Source organism: Dendropsophus ebraccatus, chromosome 9 (assembly GCF_027789765.1).
Source record: "Dendropsophus ebraccatus isolate aDenEbr1 chromosome 9, aDenEbr1.pat, whole genome shotgun sequence".
Classification (NCBI taxonomy): Eukaryota; Metazoa; Chordata; class Amphibia; order Anura; family Hylidae; genus Dendropsophus; species Dendropsophus ebraccatus.
Window position 1 is genome coordinate 12,425,284 of NC_091462.1, and position 10,612 is coordinate 12,435,895.

Genomic DNA, 10,612 nt, shown 5'->3' on the forward strand with positions numbered 1-10,612 from the left:
GGTTGGGGGATTGTTGGGATCCAGTTACTATATATCAGACCACACCAGGATGACTGGTGACTACAGTGACAGTATATATATATATATATATACATATATATATATATACAGTATATCAGACCACACCAGGATGACTGGTGACTACAGTGACAGTATATATATATATATATATACATATATATATATATATATATACAGTATATCAGACCACACCAGGATGACTGGTGACTACAGTGACAGTATATATATATATATATATATATAGTAGAAGTGTCACTGGGAAAGTGTGCGAGGGGAGGTACATCTCACCCAGGCTACTGCATATGGTGAGGTGGTAAATCCAGGAGAGATCTGTCACTCAGCAGTGATATACTGCTGAGTTGTTCTTTAAATTTTCCGGGCCGGATTTACTGAAATGGCGGATAGGTTGGTAGTGGGATCTGCCATTCCCTCCCCCTCGATCCAGTGTGGGTTTTGGGATCAGGTGAGCTCTGATCCCAATCAGCCTGAGAAGGCAAAAGATCTGCTCAGTCTGCAAAGGAGTGCTCTCAGCCAGGGGTGAACAGCCTGCACGCTGTGTTGCTGGGAGCCAAAGAATACTGCCACGGTTGGGGCTGATTTATACCGCTGCTCGAAGTGTCAGATAGGTGACCTATTGGTTAGAAAGCGCCCAGACGGGCAAGACCTTTTTGTTTGTTCTGTTTTTCAAGCATGGTATTGCTCTATTTATGTTTACTGGACTGTTTATGCTGCTAATAAACGCCAAGTTGATCTTTTATAAATCAAAGCCTGATGTGAACTGTGTCCAAACACACCATCCCCCGGGAAGATCCCTACAATATATATATAATATAAACTGTATTCACCAGTCATCCCGGTGTGGTCTGATATATAGTAACTGGACTGGGACACCATATTACCAGTCTCCCAACAATCCCCCAACTCGCGGACCACACCAGTATGACTGGTGACTACAGTTACAATATACATTTTATATATATATATATATATATATATATATATATATACACACACACAGTGGTGCCTTGGATTATGAGCATAATTCGTTCTGGGACGGCGCTTGTAATCCAAATCCACTCTTACACCAAAGCAAATTATCCCATAAGAAATCATAAAAATGCAGACAATTGGTTCCACACCTCAAATATAATGATTTATTATTCTGAATAACATGTAAAACAGATGAAACGAACATTCAGAAACAGCAGAATCTGTGATATTATAAGTTACTGTACAGTAATGGAGAGGATGGGAAACACAAGGGCGGACAGAGACTGCAGGGAGCATGAAGGAATGAGCAGGGCAGATGTGGGCACATACATGCAGCGCTCTCTGTCCGGGGAGAGAGGGGTTACAGCTATGGAGAGATTACCTCCACCGTCCTGTCCCCTGATGTAAGCCCCAGCCTGAAGTGGATCTGCTATGATTTGGAAGGTGAGGGAGACTTCCTGGGTCAGAGTACAGAGCTGTAGACCCCGCTATGCAGACCATGCCCCTCCCCCACTCCCTCTCCCACCCAGTACAGAGAGCTCTTATACCAAAGCAATGCTCTAACACAAGGTACCACTGTATGTGTATATATATATATATATATATATATATATATATATATATATATCAGACCAAACCAGGATGACTGGTGACTACTAGAGATGATCGACCCTCGAGCATGCATGAGTCCATCCGAACCCGAACGTTCGGTATTTGATTAGCGGGGGCTGCTGAACTTGGATAAAGCCCTAAGGTTGTCTGGAAAACATGGATACAGCCAATGACTATATCCATGTTTTCCACATAACCTTAGGGCTTTATCCAAGTTCTGCAGCCACCGCTAATCAAATGCAGAACGTTCGGGTTCGGATGGACTCCAGCATGCTCCAGGTTCGCTCATCTCTAGTGACTACAGTATACAGTATATATATTCTGATCTCTATAGGTGAAATGACACTTATACATCCTGCGCTGTATAGATGACATGGAGCTTATATATCCTGATCTCTGTAGGTGACATGGAGCTTATATAACTTGAGATCTGTAGGTGACATGACACATATATCCTGATCTCTATAGGTGACATGGAGCTTATATAACCTGATCTCTATAGGTGACATGGAGCTTATATAACCTGATCTCTATGGGTGACATGAAGCTTATATAACCTGATCTCTATAGGTGACATGAAGCTTATATAACCTGATCTCTATAGGTGACATGAAGCTTATATAACCTGATCTCTATGGGTGACATGAAGCTTATATATCCTGATCTCTATGGGTGACATGGAGCTTATATAACCTGATCTCTATGGGTGACATGAAGCTTATATATCCTGATCTCTATGGGTGACATGGAGCTTATATAACCTGATCTCTATGGGTGACATGAAGCTTATATATCCTGATCTCTATAGGTGACATGAAGCTTATATATCCTGATCTCTATAGGTGACATGAAGCTTATATAACCTGATCTCTATAGATTTTCATTGGCTGGGGTCAGGATGCTGGGACCTCCACTGATCAGGACAGGACAGGCTCCATAAGTAACCCTATGTCCTTATGTATAGGAGGAGGATAGCTTGAAATAAGATTCTTACATAAAATATGCTAGGAATCTTGCAGTTCATTCCCAGTCTTCTGTTCTGTGCTAGAAACTTCTAGAAGTGTAAACAGCCGTTGGATTATAGGTTTTCTGCTGCCCAGACTGGATGTGCTGCTTATTTCTGATGATTTTCAGTAGTAACCAGACACTGATACAGGACAGATGTGCCCAGTGCCCAATGCCAGGCAGCTGCAGTAAACCTGTCGGGTCTTCATAATTGTACACAGTGGAAGAGAAAGAAAACACAAGAAACAGATGGTAAGATGAACAATCCCTTCAAGAATAGTGCTCTGCTATGGAGGACTGCAGACAGTGAACAGCCATTGATGGTTCCCTATAGCGTTATTTTGTGCACATAAAGTAAGCAGTGTTATACCACTTTAAAATATGTATTTTACATATGGCAATCATATTCCTCTATTAAAGGGAAACTGTCAGCAGGTTTGAGTTATTTAAGGGGGTACTCCACTCAAACATAACTTATGATATTTTGCTGCCCATGGTAAGACTAACAATTCCTTCCATACTTGTTATTATCTATTCAGTCTCCTTCCCCCAGTACTGAGCTGCTGCTTTCTGCCGAAGACACAAAAATCTGTGTGTGAGCTTTTGTCTCCCCCTCCTCCCCCTCCCTTCTGAGACAGCTGATGTGAACAAGCCAGGCTGTATCTGCAACTTTGTAGCTTCTTTTTTTTTATTTTTTTTTTTAACTCGGTTTATTAAAAGAATTCACTATGATCATATGTACATATCACAAAAACAGTAGGTGAAATGGTACAAAAACTGCATTATCATGTTATGTGAATCAACAGAAGAAACAGTCGAACTTTATGGTCCAACATGGACCTACATCCAGTCACAAGGAAAAAACAAACAGACATATAAAAGCCTTTTAAGTCCTCACTTCGTGATCCGAGGTCACAGTAAGTGGAGAATTACTCCACAACCCCCGAACCTTTCCAAATTTCTTAGGACATTTTCTATGAATAAACACCACTCTTTCATACTCTTCCACCTTATTCACTTTGTAGCTTCTTTGTAACGCTGGGAGGGTTAATCTAAGGTCAAGTTGCTGATGAACTCACTGTGATTATCCCTCACGGCATTAGCTACAATGTTGCAGATAAAGCCTGCCAGGGCCTTGTGAATAGCCGTCTCAGAAGGGAGGGAGGAGGAGGGGGACACTGGGAGAAAAGCTCACACACAGATTTTTGTTTATCATAAAGAAAAGAATGGTGGAGGCACTCACCGTGTAAAAATCTTCTTTATTTGTAATCTTCGTTAAAAACCATACAGAGAGTGTAGCAGTCCGGCGGGGACGCCGCTCAGCGACTGATTGTGTGACAGCTGTTTCCCACGCGCATGCGTGATTCTTCAGACACTCCTTCACCCTCTCACGTATGTTCCTATATAGCTCTCAAGGAACAGGTGAGTGGACGTAACAACATTCATAGATACATAGATATGTTGTATAAAATTAGTTAAAACCAATTATTATGAAGGTACAGATTCTTGCTAAGGTACAAAAAACGTAATTCTAATTCATTATAAGAACATGCTTAAATCAATGCGTTCATTCAATCCGCAGTCGCTTTGGGCATTAGTTTTTAAAATGATTCTTGCTTCTTTTTCTAATAATGTTTTATTTATATCTACGCCATCTTTTTGGAGGATACGTTCAAGTCCTAAGAATTTAAGTTGGTGAACATCGCCATTATGTACGTTATTGATGTGTTGTATCATTTTAGGGACACCTTTTTTTGTCCTTATAGATCTAATATGTTCAGAAAATCTTTTATTAACGGCTCTGGTGGTCTTGTCTATATAAAATACCCCGCAGTTGCAAATAATGGCATATATCACATTTTTGGATCGGCAGCAGATCATGTCATTGATACGAAAGAAGGTCCCTCCTAACTGTATACTATTACATTCATAGAAATAGTTACACCAATTGCAATTCCCACATTTGTAATTGCCAGCCGGCAATGTCTTTGTTAACCAGTTTTTATTATTGTGTCTACGGCTTTGAAATGAACTACTGACCAAAGTGTCTTTTATATTTTTGCATCGTCTGAATGTTACCAGAGGTGTATCTGAGAAATATTTAACTAGTACAGGATCTTTTGCAATTAAGTATCAATGTTTTTCAATGACATTCCATATGCTATTGGCCATGGGACTGAATTTGAAAGAAAAAGCAAACCGAGTATGGGAAACGTCATCAGTAGAGTGTTTGTTTCTAATTTTCTTATTTTTATGTATTAAAATAGAATGTGATTCTTTCATTGCTTTGCTTCGAGCTTGTATCAAGTCTGTTCTGGGGTAGCCTCTAGCTACTAAACCATCTACAAGTTCCTGTGATTGTTGTAGATAAGTGATGTCCTTACTGTTTATGCGTCTGAGTCTTAAAAATTGTCCATAGGGGACTGCTTTTTTGGTATGAACAGGGTGATAGCTAGTGTAGTGCAAAAATGCATTAGTGGATGTAGGTTTTCTGAAACATGTGGTTTCTAAATGGCTGTCTATCACTTCGATCAAAACGTCCAAAAAAGTTACAAACTGAGCTTAAAGAACAGAAAAAAGATAAATTTATCAGGGACAAAATGGATTACGAAACAGGAAACGCCTTCCTAAATAAAAATGAATACCGCAAGAAAAAACCTTATCCTAGACAATTCAATAAAACACCTGTTAAATCTACTAAAAACTATAACAAGAAAAGTACAGACTTTTGGACTCGTCTTCGGCAGAAGATTTTTCCAAAAAGAAAAAGAAAAAACAACCACAATGCTACAGAAAGACTGATAATAAACACCCCCCTACGGATGCTACATCCACAACTCAAAGGCAAACTCAATCTAATATGCCGTCAAAAAACTGGGATCGCCCAAGAGAAAAATCAGACGTGGACGAAGGAGAAAGAGAAACGCAACCCAGTGTGAAAAGGAAACAAGTCACGTGGAACCTTCTGAGAGACAATTATTAAATGATCCCCCATTGATAATCAACCTGACTAATGTCCATCTAGATGATGAAGCCATTTCTGTCCTGAATAAAGGGCTGAATTTTTGTATAACTGAACAGTTCGACCCCGTTGAGTTCGAGATCGATTTGTTCAAAGGAACACGTAAACTTCAGCTTAAAAAGTTTTTTGATGTAAATAAATCCTTTGCAGTAAGACTGACTGCTCCTGAGGGCGATACCCCACTTAATGCTGAAACTTTAGGTTTTTCTTTGGCAGGTGCTATAACAGAAACTGATAACATGGTATTGAGCACGTTATTAACTCTATCTGACAATATTGAGAATGAATTTATACATTACAATTCTACACAAGGTTTTTTTACAGGAGGCATACCATCTAATTTTTCTCCCCCTATTCCACCGGGTAGTAACGTAGATTTATTTAAAAACAAAGTTTTGGAAGACATTAAAGCCCTGGTCTACCCCACTGATAAAATGAATTTAACCCCTAATGAAATTACAGCTCTTAAATGGTTAAAAAATACACATGATATTACTATCAAAAGGGCAGACAAGGGCGGAAATACAGTCTTACTACGCACATGTGATTATCTTACTGAAGCGTTACGCCAGCTAAGTGATGAAAGAACTTACACTAAACTCAAATATAATCCCACTAACAAAATTAAAACACGTCTACAGTCTTTCCTACATTCCAATATAGAGAAAAAGATCATATCTAAAAATAAAGCGGACAAATTAATACCTGCCGTACCCAGACCCCCTATCTGGTACCATGTACCCAAAATTCATAAGGCCATCATGCCACCTCCCGGCCGACCAATTGTATCTGGGGTGGGCTCAATCACTGAGCCCCTCTCCAGATACCTTGACTGGCTACTCAGACCAGCGCTGGACATTGTCCCTGCGCTGGTAAAAGATACCAACCAATTCCTAGTGGCCCTGGAAGGGTTACATTATACTGAAGACATGATCTTAGGGGCTATTGATGTAGAAAGCCTCTACACCAGAATCCCTCATCAGAAAGGTGTAGAGGCCATACGAGAAATATTATCCTACTCAGACAAATCCACCGAGTACATCAACTTTATTTGTGATGGTCTGCTATTAATTCTGGAAAATAACGCTTTCACTTTTGACAACGAATGGTATATACAAAAAGAGGGTACTGCGATGGGTATGCCGTCGCATGTACCCTCGCAAATCTATATCTAGCAGTTCTGGAAAAGAACATGATATTCAACGTAACTAATCCTTTTCTACCCGCTATAAAAGTTTTTTTTCGATTCGTAGACGATATATTCTTCCTTTGGGAGGGCACCTGTGAAACCTTTTCTGATTTCATCAAATACCTTAATTCTAACACCATGAACATGACGTTTACATTTATAACTGATCCCAAACAAATTGAATTTTTGGACGTTTTGATCGAAGTGATAGACAGCCATTTAGAAACCACATGTTTCAGAAAACCTACATCCACTAATGCATTTTTGCACTACACTAGCTATCACCCTGTTCATACCAAAAAAGCAATCCCCTATGGACAATTTTTAAGACTCAGAGGCATAAACAGTAAGGACATCACTTATCTACAACAATCACAGGAACTTGTAGATCGTTTAGTAGCTAGAGGCTACCCCAGAACAGACTTGATACAAGCTCGAAACAAAGCAATGAAAGAGTCACATTCTATTTTAATACATAAAAATAAGAAAATTAGAAACAAATACTGATGACGTTTCCCATACTCGGTTTGCTTTTTCTTTCAAATTCAGTCCCATGGCCAATAGCATACGGAATGTCATTGAAAAACATTGATACTTAATTGCAAAAGATCCTATACTAGTTAAATATTTCTCAGATACACCTCTGGTAACATTCAGACGATGCAAAAATATAAAAGACACTTTGGTCAGTAGTTCATTTCAAAGCCGTAGACACAATAATAAAAACTGGTTAACAAAGACATTGCCGGCTGGCAATTACAAATGTGGGAATTGCAATTGGTGTAACTATTTCTATGAATGTAATAGTATACAGTTAGGAGGGACCTTCTTTCGTATCAATGACATGATCTGCTGCCGATCCAAAAATGTGATATATGCCATTATTTGCAACTGCGGGTTATTTTATATAGGCAAGACCACCAGAGCTGTTAATAAAAGATTTTCTGAACATATTAGATCTATAAGGACAAAAAAAGGTGTCCCTAAAATGATACAACACATCAATAACGTACATAATGGCGATGTTCACCAACTTAAATTCTTAGGACTTGAACGTATCCTCCAAAAAGATGGCGTAGATATAAATAAAACATTATTACAAAAAGAAGCAAGAATCATTTTAAAAACTAATGCCCAAAGCGACTGCGGATTAAAGAAGATTTTTACACGGTGAGTGCCTCCACCATTCTTTTCTTTATGATATGCTATGATTGCACCTATTGCATTTTCACAGAAGAGCACCTTGAATCTTACCTCATGATCTAGCCCAGATTCACCATTGTATGCATGTTAATTGTGCCGGTCTGCTGTGTCTTCACTGGGACACAGATTTTTGTATCTTCAGCAGAAAGCAGCAGCTGAGGACTGGGGAAAGGAGACTGAATAGATAATAACAAGTATGGCAGCATGGTGGCTTAGTAGTTAGCACTGTAGCCTTGCAGCGCTGGAGTCCTGGCTTCAAATCCCACCAAGGGCAACATCTGCAAAGAGTTTGTATGTTCTCTCCATGTTTGCGTGGGTTTCCTCCGGGTACTCTGATTTCCTCACACACAAAAAAAAACATATAGATAGGAATCTGTGTGCGCTATACAATTATCATTATTATTATGGAAGGAATTGTTAGTCTCACCATGGCCAGCAACATATCAAAAGTTATGTTTCAGTGGAATACCCCTATAACCTCCTGATATGTCCCTATAGTGCACGGGGCGCTGAGGGTGAAGGGAAGTTTCTTACCCTCATCCTTGCTGCTGTTTCAATGATATTTAATCCCTATGCTATTAGGTTGTTGCACTGAGGACGGGACTCCCCCACCCCCAGAGCACCGATTGGCCCTCAGTCCCCCTCCTAATGAGTATCAGCTACTTCTACCTTGCTGATGCTTTCCCTGGCTTGTATGATATGTCTGACCAGTGTGTATATTCTTGGTAAGTCTCTGTTGTGGGAAGGACATAACAGCCTGGTGTCATATTCTATACATTGGATTCACATAGAAGCGTCAGGCTTAGAACACTTTCATCTCATGTTTCCCAGAATGCCAGAGTAATAACCTGCATCATATATGAATCTATGTATACATGTCAGAATGACTGACAGACACAAAATTGTATCTCAGTGCAATCCAGGAAACCACACATTGTATCCAGGTGGAGAGCTTCAGGCTTCTGGCCTCTTGTACTTGATGCCCCTGGTGGGCAGTCTAAGGGTGTTATTACACGGGCCGATGGGGGCCCGATAATACCTGTAAACAAGCGCTGATCTGCTAGATCGGCGCTCGTTTACTGGGCCTATTACACAGCCCGATAATCGTTTAACAAGGGCTGCAGGGACATTATTACTGATGTCCTTGCAGCCCTTGTTTAAACTGTATACATTACCTATCCATGCTGCAGGGCTCCTCTTGTTCTGTGCTTCTCCCCGGGTCCCGCGCGCTCCGGCCTGTCTCAGCTGAAAGGCCGCTCAGCCAATCACTGGCCGCGGCGGTCCCGGCCATTCAGCTGAGCGGTCTGTCAGCTGAGCGGGCCGCTGTAAAACTGGAGCCCGCGGGACCCGGGGAGAAGCACAGAGGAAGAGGAGCCCTGCAGCCTGGATAGGTATGTATTCCTCTTTTCATATCATCAGCGTCGGCTGTGCACCGCTATTACACGTAAGAACCTATATCAATGATCAGCCGATGACAACAATCATCAGCTGATCGTTGTCTTTATTACACGGAACGATAATCGGCCGGATAGTGCCAATTTGGCCGATTATCGTTCTGTGTAATAGTACCCTAAGGGTCCATTTACACAGAAAGATTATCTGCCAAAAATTTGAAGCCAAAGCCAGGAATGGATTTGAAAAGAAGAGAAATCTTAGGCTTTCCTTTAGGACCTGATCTCTGTTTATAGTCTGTTCCTGGCTTTGGCTTCAAATCTTTGGCAGATAATCTGTCAGTGTAAATGGACCCTTACTCTAGATACTAGACGTCGCCATAATATCAGTCACCTCATAAATGGATATGCCTAATAAATTTAGTAGGAACTACTAGACCCCTGCCCCCATTAGTTATCCCCTATGACTATGAGAGATAGCTTATAGCTGTTTGCTGTGTATGGGCAGTAGCAGGGGATTACATAGCTGTACCTGCTGCTCTTTATTACTCTAAACATATGTACCCGCTGCTGTGCCCACTCTCTAGCATGGGGTACAGTATTGGATATTGGACAGATTGGACTTATTAAGAGAGAGAGAGCCCAGGATTTAGCTGAGCAGGCAATGCGGGTGCAGCTATGTCATCCCTGCTACTGCCCGTACACAGCACATTGCTACTTTATGTATGGGGATTACAGTAATACAATACATTGAAGAAATGGTTGAATGTGTCTATATTTTGTAAATACATATAAAAAAATTAAAAGACTATTACACGTCACACAGACCTGCCTGGAGAGCCTGGGGGGGTCTGACTCTATGATACTGCTGGAGGAAAGCTCAAATTAAAATATGCTAGGAATCTTTCCATTCCTTTCCAATCTTCTGCCTTATGCTAGAAACTTCTAGAATCTCTAGACACACATGGGATGTGAGGTCTTTTGCTGTCCAGTATGTGCTGCTGCTTTCAGATGACTTTCAGTAGTAACCAGACACTGATACAGGACATGATGCAGTGGAAAACCAGCGCCCAATGTCAGGTAGCTGCAGTAAAAGTAAATACTTCAAATCAACTGGTGCCAGAAAGTGCCAGAGATTTATAATTTACATCTATATTCAGCTGCTGTATGTCCTGCAGG